At 38.1% G+C, this 14901-nt stretch overlaps 1 protein-coding gene across 3 annotated transcripts in view; it reads left to right on the plus strand.

Moving 5' to 3' along the window:
• The window catches only part of Ctnnd2 (catenin delta 2), an 801097-nt gene that overhangs the window by 299923 nt on the left and 486273 nt on the right, over positions 1-14901 (plus strand). The window lies entirely within an intron of this gene.

The raw sequence follows: 14901 nt of genomic DNA on the forward strand, positions 1-14901 counted from the left end.
GCCATCATTGGGAAGAGAGGCCCCTTGGTCTTGTAAACTTTATATGACCCAGCACAGGGGAAGGCCAGGGCCAAGAAGTGGGAGTTGGTGGGTAGGGGAGCAGGGGCGGGNGGGGGGGGTATAGGGAACTTTCGGGATAGCATTTGAAATGTAAATAAAGAAAAATAATACTAAATAAAAATAAATAAAATTTAAAAAAAATTACAGGCCAGGCCAGGACCTCAATAGTTGAGAGTAAAGTGCAGCATGGCCGTGTGTCCTTCTGCCGGGTGTCCTTTGGCGGGTGTCCTTGGGTTAGGGTTTGGATAATATCCTTTCTCTCACGAGAGGTCCAGGTTGGAAGGTTTTACCAGAGAATGTCCCTGCTGTCAATAGGACAGAGCCTGCAGAAAGTTATTATGTAACAGGATGAAGTCCGCAGCAGGCTAATCAAGCAATGTTGCACCAGGTGAGCAGGCTATCGCCTCAAGTGTGTCCGATACCAAGTGTTCAGCAGGCCTGGGATCCATAAGTCCAGTCTCTGCAGGGGAATATCCAAGATGCCAAGGCCCTGGTCCCATCCCCAGACTCAATTCTGCCAAGTTTGCCCCTGGCAAAGACATGGATCTAGTTTTTCTTTGTGCTTTTGTGGGAGCCCTGGGAAAGCTTTGGTTGGCCTGGTCCCCAGGGCTTACTGCGGTCTTAGGGATGACACTTTCCTTCAGCACAGCATCCTGCCTGGGTAAGAATGGTTCTCCTAAATGTTCACAACACAGTGTCTGTTGAGGTAAGCTTGGTGTGTTTTGTAGACTAGTCTTTCCCAGCAGAACACACAGAGAGACGATCACAACGCAAAGGAAAAAAATGGAATTGGTTGCTTTCCTTCAGGGCGGTACTACCAAAGTACACTTTAATCTTAACCTTGACAATTTCAAGTATTTATTAGATTGGTTAATGAACTAGCATTCCAGAGGGAAGAAATTAATCAGAAGCCTGTTTTGTGTGCAACACTTGGAGTCAGAACAGAGGAATCATAGACTAATGAAGAAACAATGCTCCAAAGAATATTTGAATGGTTTTAAAGAAATAATGACAACTGAAGGATAAGGGAATCTTGAGGAAAGCATAGAGAAACGGTTGGTGTTCAAGTCAGGGGACTGGATCTTCAGCTTTTCACAGAAGATCTAACTGGCTTCGTTCTAGGGAGAATTCTTTCATTATAAATCAGAAAACTACAAAGCAAGAGAATCTCTGAGATGCTAATTAGATCCAGTGGTATTTGCAAGGAAAGTAGCTTTCATATAGTAGACTAAATTACATAGTTTTTTCGTTATTATTTACTACAGGGCTTTAGCTTAATGTAAAAAGAATGTATTTAAAATTAGGATATATAAATATAATTTTCAGGAGCGATAATTCAAGATAGTAGCATGTGCAGTTTGAATATGTAGTATTTAAAGGTTCATGATTTTTAAAGAAAGTGTCTCTGGCCAATAGCTATTAATAACTCCTTTTTGTCTCTCCATTATCTCCCTCAGGAGGTCAGACTAATAATGTTTCTGAATTTCTCATTTTATCATTTCCTTAAGTTCTTTATATTCCCACACAGACTCATTTAATATATAAAATGTTTAGTTTTCTTGTTTTTGAATTTCACATATATGTTATACATATCTTGCAAACCACTTTTTAAAAATAACTCATTTCTACTTTCCGGGATCTCTTATGTTAGTGTTGGTGCTTTGTAGCACGTGCATTTCCTTAGCTGATACCTTCTACATCATCATGTGACCATGTTCCAGAGAATCTGTTATGTATGCAGAATTTTCTCTAAATACACAAGTTTTAACTCTGTAAACAAATGGCTGGGAACATAGCTAAATGATATTCATGGTGTGAGCAAGCTTTGCATCTCATGGGTATGGGATGAAGAAAAATAACCAGTGCGTAAGGCTAAGAAATTTCGCAATTCTTCCCACGTACCCTCAACAAATGGTTTCTGAATTATTATTTGTTCTTCTAAATCTGGTGTATTTCAAGCCTTTATTATTCTAATTTCTGCTCTAATAGAAGACTAAACACATTTATTAGCTATTGATGTTTACAATGCTCCTAAATGCTGTTCACACATTTTGCATATTTTTATATTAACATTTTCATTTTAACTTAGGTATTTTCATGCTTAATATATTCAGCTCTGCTGGTTGGACATACTACAGTTTTGTTCTCCAAAATCTTTGGCTTCTTTCACCTGCTTGTCTCACCTTTTGATAGATTGTTGGATTTTTTTTTGTTTATTTGTTTCCTGTGTTTTGTTTGTTTGTTTGTTTTTGTTTTTATTAGCTTGTGTCTTTCGTTCTTGGTTTTAGGTTTGTGTTTCCTAGGGACTTTCCAGACCCAACCCGTAATATTTAATTTCAAAATTAAACCAATTTAATATTTATATGGTTACAATTTGACACAAGCTATTGTCATCAGAGAGGACGGAGCTTCAGTTGAGGGAAGTCATTTTCTCAATTAGTGATCAGTGGAGGAGGACCCATTGTGGGTGCTGTGGTCCCTGGACTGGCACTCCTCTGTGGCTTCTGTGTCAGCGTCCAGATTTGTACCCTGTCTGAGTTCCTGTCCTGACTTCCCTCAGTACTGATGGAAGAGTACACCAAATAAACCTTTGCTCCTCAACTTGCTCTTTGGTCACGGTGTTTCATGGTAGCAACAGAAACCATCACTCAGGTGCCTAGTCAGTGTTTCTTCTTGGTTTTGTCTTTAGATACTTGGTTTTGAATTTTTAAATTATTTAAGGGATTAATACAGTGGTCTATGTGAGTTCCCCCATTCATTGAGAACATATGTAGCAATCTGTTGATTGTTTTAAATTCATCATATCAAGATAGATTTGATTTTCCTTTCCTCTTTTCTTTTTCTTTTCCCATGTAAACAGCTGATCGTCTCAAGAGCCGCTCTTCAGTAGACTCCGTGTGCTCCTTAAGCTTCAGTGGTGTTTCTGTAATGAATCACTTTTTTTTTCACAGCTGTGTAATCTACTTCTGGGAAATTGATGCTTTATGCTATAAGTCATCCAACTCATGAACATGACACCAGTTTATTTCATTCTTTTAACATGTCTCTTGGTGGAATTCATACACATATCCTTAAAAGTTCCCTTCCCTCATTAAGCTGTTTCACGTGTGTGTCACACACTAGCCTGTACCCTGTAAAGGTTTCAAACAGGTCCTGGGTTCGTGTCCCTCAGAATGATTTCATGGTGACTAACAGAGTTCTGAATTTCAATTATTGCATTCCCAGGAATATTTGTGTTTGTTCTTCCAAGCATGAATGCCTACCATTAACTTCTCACACCTGTGAACTAAACTGTCAGTCTGTCCTGGGAGATCATAGTAAAGAATATAAACTCAGTACCAAGAGAAACAAAACCCTAAAATGCCAGACTCTCCTTTTTGTTCATACTCGGGTGTTAAGGGATGCATATCATCTGAATTTCCACTGGCAAGTGTAGTCCCTCTCCTCTTAGTGACAACACTGCCATGGATAATGAAGTCATGGTGTTCTCCTACATAGAAAGTTTATGTTAAATTTAGCTTATAAATTGGGTACAGTAAGGCTGAAAGAATGAAAACACTATGCAATAGTGTCCTGGGAAAAATGTAAACCATACAATATGGTAAAAGCCTATTTAAATGGGTTTCTCATTCTATCGCTCAAAATATCTTATTGTATTATATCCCCTTCTTATGATGATGGGAGATGATACAGTGACTGTGTCGAAGAGGCACAAATTGTGGCCTGCTAATCAGCTGCTACTAGCCGTCTGTTGCTGGTCCATTTGTTCAATAAGCCTAACTAATATTGTATGACCTCATGTAACTGGAACTGGAGAGAGACAACTTCCGATGGGGTAGGACTCTGGACACACTATGGATTTAAACAGAATTTGTGTAAAGAAGTATGTATCAGCTGTGCGATTTGTCAGTTATATTCAGTGAATGGCTCATAGGCAACAAAGTATGACCATACACGGTAACAAAACTCTCTGGAACCATCTTGTTGCAAACATGACGTTTATGAGCAAAATCAATCTTGTTTTTATTCTCTGGTCAGAAATTTTTTCTTTTCCCTACCCCACACCTTGGGTCATTTCTTGGTCTTTCTCCTTTTACAGAATGTTTTCTCTGGAGCAGGACGATGCTGCTATACCCTTTCTGATTACATTCCACATCAGAGTGCTACAGTCTGAAGTGAAGGCAGACATCATTAGTGTTAGGGGTGAAAAAGAAGCCACCCTTCTTGGATGCCGTGAACAACCTTCAAATGTGGGCCTGAAAAGAGGGACCTGCATTAGACATTGCTTAGCTAAACATCTCATAAGCAATGGGTGTTTCCACTTGATTACATACTTGGTGAATTAATCCTTGTTTTTTCACAAGTTAATTAATATAGAGAATATATTTAAAAATTTTAAATGTAGATGCAAGAAATTAAATAGTCCAGTCAATTAACAGATCAAAGAAATGGATCATTTTCAAAAGACAAAGTACAAATAGCTGATAAACCTGAAAAAAAAAATCAACTTCTTAACCACCAGAAAAACATAAATCAAAGCTACATTAAGATTCTACCTCACCCCAGTTAAGATAGCTATCAGCAAGAGAACAAATAACAACAAACGCTACCGAGGCTACGAGGGACACAGGGGGTCTTTATGCACTTCTGGTAGTCCTGTAGGTAACTGGCCTGGCCACTGGAGAAATCAATTGGAGTTTCTCATGGAAGAGAGAGAGAGAGAGAGAGAGAGAGAGAGAGAGAGAGAGAGAGACAGAGAGACAGAGAGACAGAGAGACAGAGAGACAGAGAGACAGAGAGAGAGACATAGAACTACCATAGGACAGCTTTACTAATCTTGTACACTAGGTACATATTCAAAGGGATCTAAGTCTAGATTTGACAGAGAACTGTTTACTAAAGCACTGCTCATAATATCTATGCCATGAAATCCATCAACATGTTAATGGACAAGATATGTGTGTGCACACACACACATACACATATATACACACCACTATACAGTGAATTGCATTCAAGAATAAAACTATGCTATTTCGAATAATTGACGACAATTGCAGATCATTATATTAAATGAAATAAGTCAGATACAGACAAATATATCATGTTTTCTCTTAATTTTATATTCTCCCACTTAGATGAAACAAATTTATTAATATACAATAAAGTAAGGTCAGGGGATGCTTAACTTGAGGATTTGTAATGAAGATGTGGCATGGACTTTCACTTGATAGGTAATGTAAGATTAAAAACACATTCAACTGTCTTTCTTGAGATTTTTTGAGAATTGACTTTGAAAAGCACAAATTTAAATTGATTTCATTTTGTGCCTTCTCAAGTAGATTATATTTCATAAACTCTTCATTTTAAACCTTGCCCTCACAAAGTGAGAACACACATTGTATATTTTAAATGGCAATACCCTATGTGTCATTGATCACAGAACATTTGGTGTTAGTAGCTGGTTGATATCAAATGACCTACAGTGGTAGCTTTAGATACATTAGCACTTATTTCAAAACTAATCAAAGATAATGCCCATGACCCTCATTTGGAGACTTGGCCATAAAAAAGATGGTGGAGCTTAGACCATAGTCATTCTTTATTTTGGAACGGTTCATGTCTTTGTTTTTCTATCATGAAAGTCGATTTGTCCCAACAGGAAGTTGCCCGCAGCATCATACAGGTTCTGAGTTACACCCTCACTCAACTCATCCCTGAGACTGGAACTGGGCCGTCTTGTTTGTATCAACCTCACAGTCTGTGCTTTCAGATGACTGGGCCATTGTACTGACTTGTTTTATGTCAAGATGACACAGCTGGAGACATTGGTGAAGACAGCACTTCAAGTGAGATATTGTTTGTTTAGCTATGGGCAAGCTTGTGGTATACATTCTTGGTTGATGATGGATGTGGGAGGTCCCAGTTCTCTTAAGTGTTACCAGCCTGACTAGTGGTCCTCTAGGAAAGGGGCCTGAGCAAACCACAGGGAGCAAGCCAGTAGCAGCATCCTTCCATAGAGTCTGCATCACCTCTTGTCTCCAGATTTCTGCTAAGAATTCCTGTTCTTATTTTGCTCAGTAAAGGACTGGGCTAGGGAATAATAAATTAAGAAACAAAAACAAACAAAAGACTCTTCTTTCCAGGTTAATTTTGATCAACCTAGAAGAGAAAGGAAACCTAGAAGAGAAAGCCATTTAAGATGTACTTTGTCTTTTAGTATATGTTAATTATTCAATATGAGGGGTTTTCTGATAGCATCTTCACACACATACAGGGATACACTGGATCGTGGTCACTCCTGCCATGGCTCTTGCATATTCCCTCCTCTTTCCTTCTACATCACTGATTGTCATTGTCTTCCCATGTCATGCTCTCCACTCCATATTCTACATAGAAGAGAAAAACATAACACTTACTTGTCTTTGTGAAACTAACTCCTTTGATTTCATAGGATCTATTGTTCCATCCATCTTCCTGAAAACAACTATTCCATTCATTTATAGCTGAATAAAACTCCATTGTGTGTCTATACTGTGCCACCTTTCCCTCATTCATTGATTGTTCATTAGACTAAGTCCATAATTTAGCTATTCTGCATGTTGTCATAAACATGACAGTACAAAGATTGCTGTTAGTAACCCAGCTTTGACACTTTGGAGTAAAATGTGTAAGTGTTACGATACATATGATGAAAACTTTTCAGAACTACAATTCTGGTTTTCATGGAGCTAGACTCATTCCAAGCCTACCAACGGTATATTTTTCTTCTCCATTACCCATCCTCACCAGCCTTTGTTGTCAGTTATATTCCTGATGATAGCCATGCCAACACCAAATCACAAGGTGCCTGTAATCTTGATCATTAATGGGTGGTATGGATGACATAGGTCTTTAAGGGAACAAAAGATTTTTCTTGTAGTTGTGTTAATTTTAATTACATGGTGCCAAGCAAGCATTAGATACCATTGTGGTTTGTGTTCATGCAAAGGCCAAAGGACATAAACAAGCTTAAGTATATCTTATTGGGCATAGGATGATGTGAACAGAGAGTCAGAAAAGTCCCTCAATCACAATAATGAGATAGCAATGCAGTTTATGAAGAACAGAGAAGTCAACTGAGGAGTAGGTGTTGACGCAATCCCTTGTGTTCATAGAAAAAAAAAAAGTAAAGGAAATGACACCAATCTTGATCTGCTTAATTGAAAAGCAACTACAAACATATCATATCCGAGATTGTAACAGAAAAATCATAGCTTCAAAGTTAATGGGCGTAACCCCAGAGGAATTGCTTTAATTCCTTAAATTATGTGAAGATTGAAAACAGGTTTTTAATAGCCATAAAACAAAAGGAGCACCGACTGGAGGAAGGCTACACAGTGTGTGTACTTTACCGATGTGAGAGAGAATACATGATGTTGCTGCTATCCTGCAGTTTGACTTACGGTAATAGTAACCCTATTTGGCTCAACCAAAGGGGGCAGTTAGGGTAGACGAAATAGCATGTGCTGTGCGGCCATTGCTCTCTCTCTAACAAACAGTAGCCCCCACAGTACAGCTGTGAATCCCACTGACCTGTGGCATTGCCCAGGGCTTACTGATTGTACAAATGTCACACCAAGATAACCCGTGGAGTTCAATGATTTGCTCATTTAGACCATGGGCCTGCATTGAGGGTCTGTTAAAAGAACCTATCTTGGGGAATTCAATCCTCCTTCAGCCACATGTGAGTGACGTGTGAAAGAGATGATTGGAAGCTGGATCCTGGGTGAGGTCAACGGAGATTTTTGGAATGTGAGCTCAGCATCTTCAGGAACTCTAGGGAAAGGCTTATGGATCCGAACAACTACAGCAGACGACAGACAGGGCCTTGAGGGAAAGATGGGTGAACATTGATTGCCGGGATAGGGCAACAATTTAGATGCACTTCTTAGTTACTCAGACTGACATTTATGTCAAAGAATACAGTTCATATTATGTTATAGTTCGGGAATATTATTTCTAGCACTTGCCAAAAAATAGAGAGTAGGCCCTGGTATTTTTATTACTGCCGTACTTATTTTCTGAGCATAGAACACCAGTTAAATTGGCCCTAAGTATTAACCAAACATCTAGAAATCTGGGAATAAACACTGTAATAATGGAAAACTGTAATTAATCTTAAATGCAATAGAAGATTTTTAAATACACATGCAACACATCATTTTTATCCAGTTAATATTTAATGTAGATATCCAGGTGAAAAAGTTACCATTCTACCAGCGAAGGCATTGCATGTTCTGTATGAGAAGATCCTTGTTAAAAACAGCATCCTGTGAATGGCCAGGGTGCTCTACAAAACAGAGTACATTGAGCTAAGTATTCCCAGCTAGTCTGATTAGGTGAAAGCTCTTCACAAACAATACCTAATGAGACAACAAGAATATAATGCTTATGTTTCTCCTCATTAAGCAGCTGTACCTCAAGCTGGATGTCCTGAGAAATGATGGGATATATAAAATAAATGAAATAGCCCAATTTCTGTGTTGCTGGCCTCCTGAGCATTCAAAAGGCTTATGGAAATGCCAAAAGCAATGCCAATTAATCCTGGAATAGGATGAGAAGAAAATGTTATGATAAATATTGTTTCAACTGTTCACTGCACCCTTCCTTACTTTGGAATGCTAAGAGTATTAGTAAGCACAATGCCTGATGGTCAAGGGAAACTGATACGGTTAATAGAAATGCTGAGCCTTCTTTCCTTAGAAGAGCCTTCTCATTGACAGGAAGCTAATGTGCAGTAGCAGAATCTGCATGCTTTGTTGAGAACCGACAGTGGAATGGACATTATTATCCCTTTGCCTCACTTGTCTGTTACATTAAAATTCTCACTTTTAAACTATCCTAATGATATTTAAAAGTAAGTCTTTTTAAAGTTTATGGAGATCGGAACTGCTGTCATTTAGGAATCCCTAGGGAAGGAAGTGCCTTATGGGTATGCTGCTATCATCCCGCTGGAACAAAGCAGTACGAGAATGGATAATTTCCTCCAAAATGGCACCTCGGTCAGCTGGGTTTGTTTGCACAGAGCCCATCACATGGTAGGCAGTCCCTGGGAATGCTTCAGATTGTTGGTGACTACTGTTAGGTAACACAGGCAATCTTCCTCTGCTGTTTGCTGAACTCAAACATGGGACTGTAAATTCCACATTCTCGATCGTTTTCCAGAAGACTGGAATGAAAAAAAAATCATATAAAGTCATGACAAATATGTATTTTTTTAAAGAGGCTTTAAAAAAAAAGAAAAGCTTTATTTATTTCATATATGTGAGTATACTAATGTTGTCTTCAGACACACCAGAAGAGGGCATCAGATCCCATTACAGATGGTTGTGAGCCACCATGTGGTTGCTGGGAATTGAACTCAGGACCTCTGGTAGAGCAGTCAGTGCTCTTAACCGCTGAGCCATNATCAGATCCCATTACAGATGGTTGTGAGCCACCATGTGGTTGCTGGGAATTGAACTCAGGACCTCTGGAAGAACAGTCAGTCTCTTAACCACTGAGCCATCTCTCCGGCCCCCAAATATGTATTTTTAATAGTTGTTTCTTTTTTATCTTTTTATAGAGTGCCAGGATACACATTAAATTTTTCTATTTACTGAAATGAATACCACCCTTTAAGTGTGCTTTCTGATTACTTAGTCCCCAGGGTGCCCTAGTTCTTAAGCTTGTTTTATGCCACTTGCCCATGGAAGTCTATGTTTTTTTTTGCCATTTCATTTCCACGTGTAGAAACATAAATTAAAAAATATTTAGGGTAAGTATTTACTCTCTGTCGTTTAAATGTCAATGTCTAGTTTAAAAGCCAAGAATGTTTGGAAGTGAATATGTTTGTAAAGCTATGAGTTGTATAGTGTATATAAACTTCATTCAGCTCAGTAAGTTCAAACTAATTTTAATTTTAATTTCTGCTTTTAATTTTTTGAGGTTATAGGCAAACTTTAATTTCATATATCTTAGCCATGCAATAGTATAGTGACATAAATGAAAAAATGAACAAGCATAACTAGGAAAAGATTATTTCCATCCACTGTCTGGAGGTTCAGGTAAAGGTCTGGTAACCCTATCACTTTGAGCCTATGACAGGGGCAGTAGGACTTGATGAGAATATGGCAGGATGGATCTCAAGCATTGTATTAGTCCAGGAAGAAGCGGAGGGAGGTAGGAGGAGCCAGGCTTCCATAGTCCTCCAGTGCACGCCTCAGTGACTTAAGGATTCTGCCCTACACTCAGCTTCTTACACATTCCCAATGTCACACTGGGGTCCAGGCCTTTCCCAGCATTTGGATGTTTGGGAACACTGGACATATTTAAACCACACCATTATAATAATTGTAGATTACAGCTCTGGGCATTTCAGTTAAATATAACTATTAATCGGTGACCACTTCGAGCCAGTTTTTATGATGGAGATCTGCATGGTCAAATTATTTTACTTTTAATTGACAGATAAGCATTTTATTATAATGGGACACAGTATGAAATTTGGATGGGATTTTAATGTGAATGAAAAAATTCATCTCACATATTTATTTATTCTTGTAGTGAAACTATTTAAAATTTACTCATTTATCTCTTGAAATGTACACTGCTTTATTCCTTATTATATGGCTTATTCTATATGATAAACCATTAAAATTTATTTCTATCCTTAAATTCAAATGATCATACATTATATCAAAGTAATTTCAATATTATACTTGAAGTGATGAATTTGGCTAAAGAAGAATTGTATTGCAGGATGCTGAGGGTTTGAAAGACTCTGGAAGCAGCACTAAGAGAGTTGGAGCATTTCTACCTCATGTTTTGGGGACACTGAGTAACCTTTCCCCTACTGAACAATTTAACTAGTATATGAAGCAACGTTGGAAATCACTGGCAACTAGAGATAGAGATACAGAGAGAGACATAGAGATAAAGACAAACAGACAGAAAGACAGACAGATAGATATAGAGAAATATAGATAATATAGATTAGATATAGATATATGTGTATATGTTTATGCATCTGTCTTTTCTTTATATAAACATTCTTATACAGAGATACAAATATGTCATCGATATTCATTCACAGTGAAATGAAGTCTATTGAACAATTTATAGAGAAATCATATTTAGTCTATAAGACTCTGAGATAGGCTCTGATATTAGCTTTTTTGTTTTGTTTGTTTTAGATAAGTAGAAGGTTGGGTGTTTAGCAAAGCCTCTAAGTCATGTGGTAAGTACTAAGTGGCAGATCCTAGATTTAAACCTTAGGTCTGTAAATCAAGCTTATAACACCAGCAGCAATGGGTGTTGCAACACATACTTATTAGATGTATTTTTCCCAAGTGCCTTGCTATATGTTATGATTGTATTTCCTTAGATTGGCCAAGCATGGAAACCCAATATTCCATTCCTTGCAGTATCAGATGTAGAAATGCTTTCAGTGTTCCTTTAATTTTAAAATACACAAGAAAAAACTTCTTTCAAGATTACACAGGTGACAAAAATGGTCTTTTATAATAGAGAGGAAAAGAAACAGCAGAAAACTCTTGCTTAGAGTGACAGTGTATAGAGGGAAAAGAAAGGAAAAGCGATGCATCTATCACTAACACGCATGGGAGAGAGAGGTCTGGATTGTTTGGGCATGTTCTGAAGCACAGGTCACATGGCATGTCGAGCTAAGGATTTTTACAGAAGTTGTGCAAGGCATGTATTTGGGTGGGGAAGTGAATTAGTCATTATAACTCCCTGAATGAACACTTCGTAAGAAGCGAGACCCATTTCCCTTCAATGTTTCATGCTCTAACACTCACTCAAGAAGGAGAAGTCCAGCAGAGAATGGTTGTCACCACAGCCTTTGATGGAATGTGTTTCTGAGTCGGTGTGCCTCTCAGATAGGACTCAACACTTCATTCCATACTCCTGGTAACCGCACGATGAGAAGGCGGTATAACCCCCATTTGCACAGTTTTATAATCGATATCGCTAGGCCACAGAGGAGAAGAGGTCCCCTTGGACTGCCTACTTATACCAGTCCAACACAAAAACAGTGTAAAAGTACTTTTTTTTATTATTCCTCCCATTTGAGAATGAAGTGACAGATGTTGCTGCTGTTTTAAATTTGGGGCGACATCAAGGGAAAACTCCATGAGAAAATTCTGAAGGCAGCACACCATGCCTTCTTGCACAGGATGTGAATATAGGTCTTCACCAGCATGATAGGGGAGGATCCCCGTGCTTGACAGTATAAGCCTCTAAACCCTAGTTACCCAAAGTAAGGCTACGGGCTAAGATATCATTCATGCCTGCTGAGAGCTTGTTAGACATTTGCAATGAAAGCCTACAACCCAGAATCAGGGGTCAGACTACATTTTATCAGGACCTGAGAGCATTAGAAAAAAACATCAAGGTTTAAATAAGAGTTAGGAGTGGCCCACTGATGGGGAAAACTGGTCTCCTTGTGCTCCCATGAGCTAGAGCTGCATTGGAAGTGATTCCAGTGTTGAGTGCTTTCTGTGTGACTATGAAAAGGCGGCGGTTAGGTTTAACAAGCTGGGCTATCCAATAAATCCAGTCTCCTGATAGATGGCTGAACTGAGGCCAAGGCTGAGATTGCACATTGCCTGAGGTCCACGTAGCTCCCAATGAAGCCGGTTGGACAATGTTATCCCTGGGAAGCACTACAGTGTAGAGTCTACACTATCAAGTTACCATCCCAGTTGGAGGGAGTCATGAGGTCAAGTCCACTTAGAAGTTTAGAAGCCTTCCTCAGTATTGTGGGGAGCCCACAGTTCTCACCACTCACTGCTCACTCAGAAATATCAATACTTTCATGCATGTTGTGTCCTGAAAACCATGCCCCTGGTCTTTCATTGGAGGTTTTGCGTTTAGTGCAGGAAGTAATGCTAGTTCAGAGTGTTATTGGGAAGGGAGAGCTGCCTCCTATCCTTACGGATGTTATTTTTTCTTGGATGCTCTTCACATTGAGAGCCTTTGTGAAATCATCTCTCCATCTTCCCTCCTCTTAGCTCCCGGGCTGCTGCTCAGAGTGCTAGTTTCTGTGTTGACATCCGTACTAATTGCTTTATTATTTCATGAAGAAGTATTAATTGCTAATATAATGTTCCCTTTCATCTGAATTGATTACTCTTTTTAGCGCAAGTGACTACTTCTAATTCTTTCCCATTCGTGTCCCAACCACAATTCCTTTTCTTATTAGATATTTTTTTTATTTATATTTCAAATGTTATCCCCTTTCCTAGTTTCCTCTCTGAAAATCTCCTCCCCCCCCTTTTGCCCTGTTCCCCAATCCACCCACTCCTGCTTCCTGACCATGGCATTCCCCTATGCTGGGACATAGTACCCTCATAGGACCAAACTACAATTCCAAATTATTAAAATCTCTCAATTAAAAGGATATTAAAATTTTTTTGAACTCTAAATTTTTATTAAATTATTGAACACCTACTGTAGATCATCTACCTTGCCAGGGGACTGAAAATAAATGGTTAAAGAGGTATAGTTATAGTCATTGATTATAATTACTATAATGTTTCTGAGGTATTAAAATGCATATTTGAATTGTGTGTTCTGATAAGTTGTGTGGCAGTGTATGGTCATGTATTGCTGTGTTTTATATGTGGTGGGCTCGAATGAGAAGTGTACGAGAATAGCTTAATATGTGACGTGAAATTAGAAACAAGAGAAGAGCCACTGGGCATAGAAAGATCTTATTCTTTTATTTCTATACTGCAAGAGAATGCAGGATGTCATGTTTACAGAAGCAGCTTAATATACAAATCTAAGATTGCTACAAGGTAGAATACTGCATACATTTCAGGGTAAAAGAAGCCTTAAGAAATCAATTTATAGTGTATGTTATATAATTTCTAATATAAATGACTATCTCTACATAATAGTAATAATAGATCTATTTTGGACAAAATGATTATTGATAATTACACTGCAGATATTAAGTGAATATATTGAATAATTTTAACAATAAATAAAAGCAAGATCTCTCTAATACCTGTTTTCAGATTGTTTGAAAATACCATTAATCTCTTTAACCACCTTTTTAAATAAAGTATTTCTAAGTTTGTTTGAAATTTTTATATTGGATACAGCGTAAGATATCTCTATAATCACAGTTGACTCTAAAGTCCCATTCTTATTCATAGTTATGCTAAAGACTTACTGAACCCATCCTGGCCCTTTGTTTAGCACAGACAACTGGTTTCCAAACTCAGTTCTGTTTAACTCTATTCCCCTGGGGATATTGCTTCTTATTGAATCATTTTCCCTGTGAGCTTCTCTTAAGCACCGAAGCAGAGTTAAAAATAGATCAAAGATGGCTCAAATCACGTGGAACTGTAGTGTGCATCTCTTGTTTATGAACGAAATAAGGTTTGTCCTCATTGGTCTTCTTTTCTGAGCATCTACAAATAAAATGATCTTCACTGAAAGAGCCTTGACCTTGTCCAACCACTTGACATTCTAACTGAAATTAAATAATCTGTTTAGTAAATTTGCGGAAATAACAATATTTTAAAATAGAATTTGATTTTCTTTTAAGCAGTCATGGTGAGATGAAAACATCCGTGCCTTAGGCAAGGCATGTCTCACCCTTGATATTTTTGAATGAGATCATCTTCAGAGTTCATGATGGAGAACCCACACAATCCCCTTACCAAAACACATAAATAAATAAAATAGCAATACATAAATTTTAGTACCCTTTATTTCCCAACTCTCAGTGGCAGTGTCTACAGAATATCTCTTTAGCACCATTTACTTACTGCTGGCACCCATTGC

The sequence above is a fragment of the Mus pahari genome, chromosome 11 (genome assembly GCF_900095145.1).
Source record: "Mus pahari chromosome 11, PAHARI_EIJ_v1.1, whole genome shotgun sequence".
Classification (NCBI taxonomy): domain Eukaryota; kingdom Metazoa; phylum Chordata; class Mammalia; order Rodentia; family Muridae; genus Mus; species Mus pahari.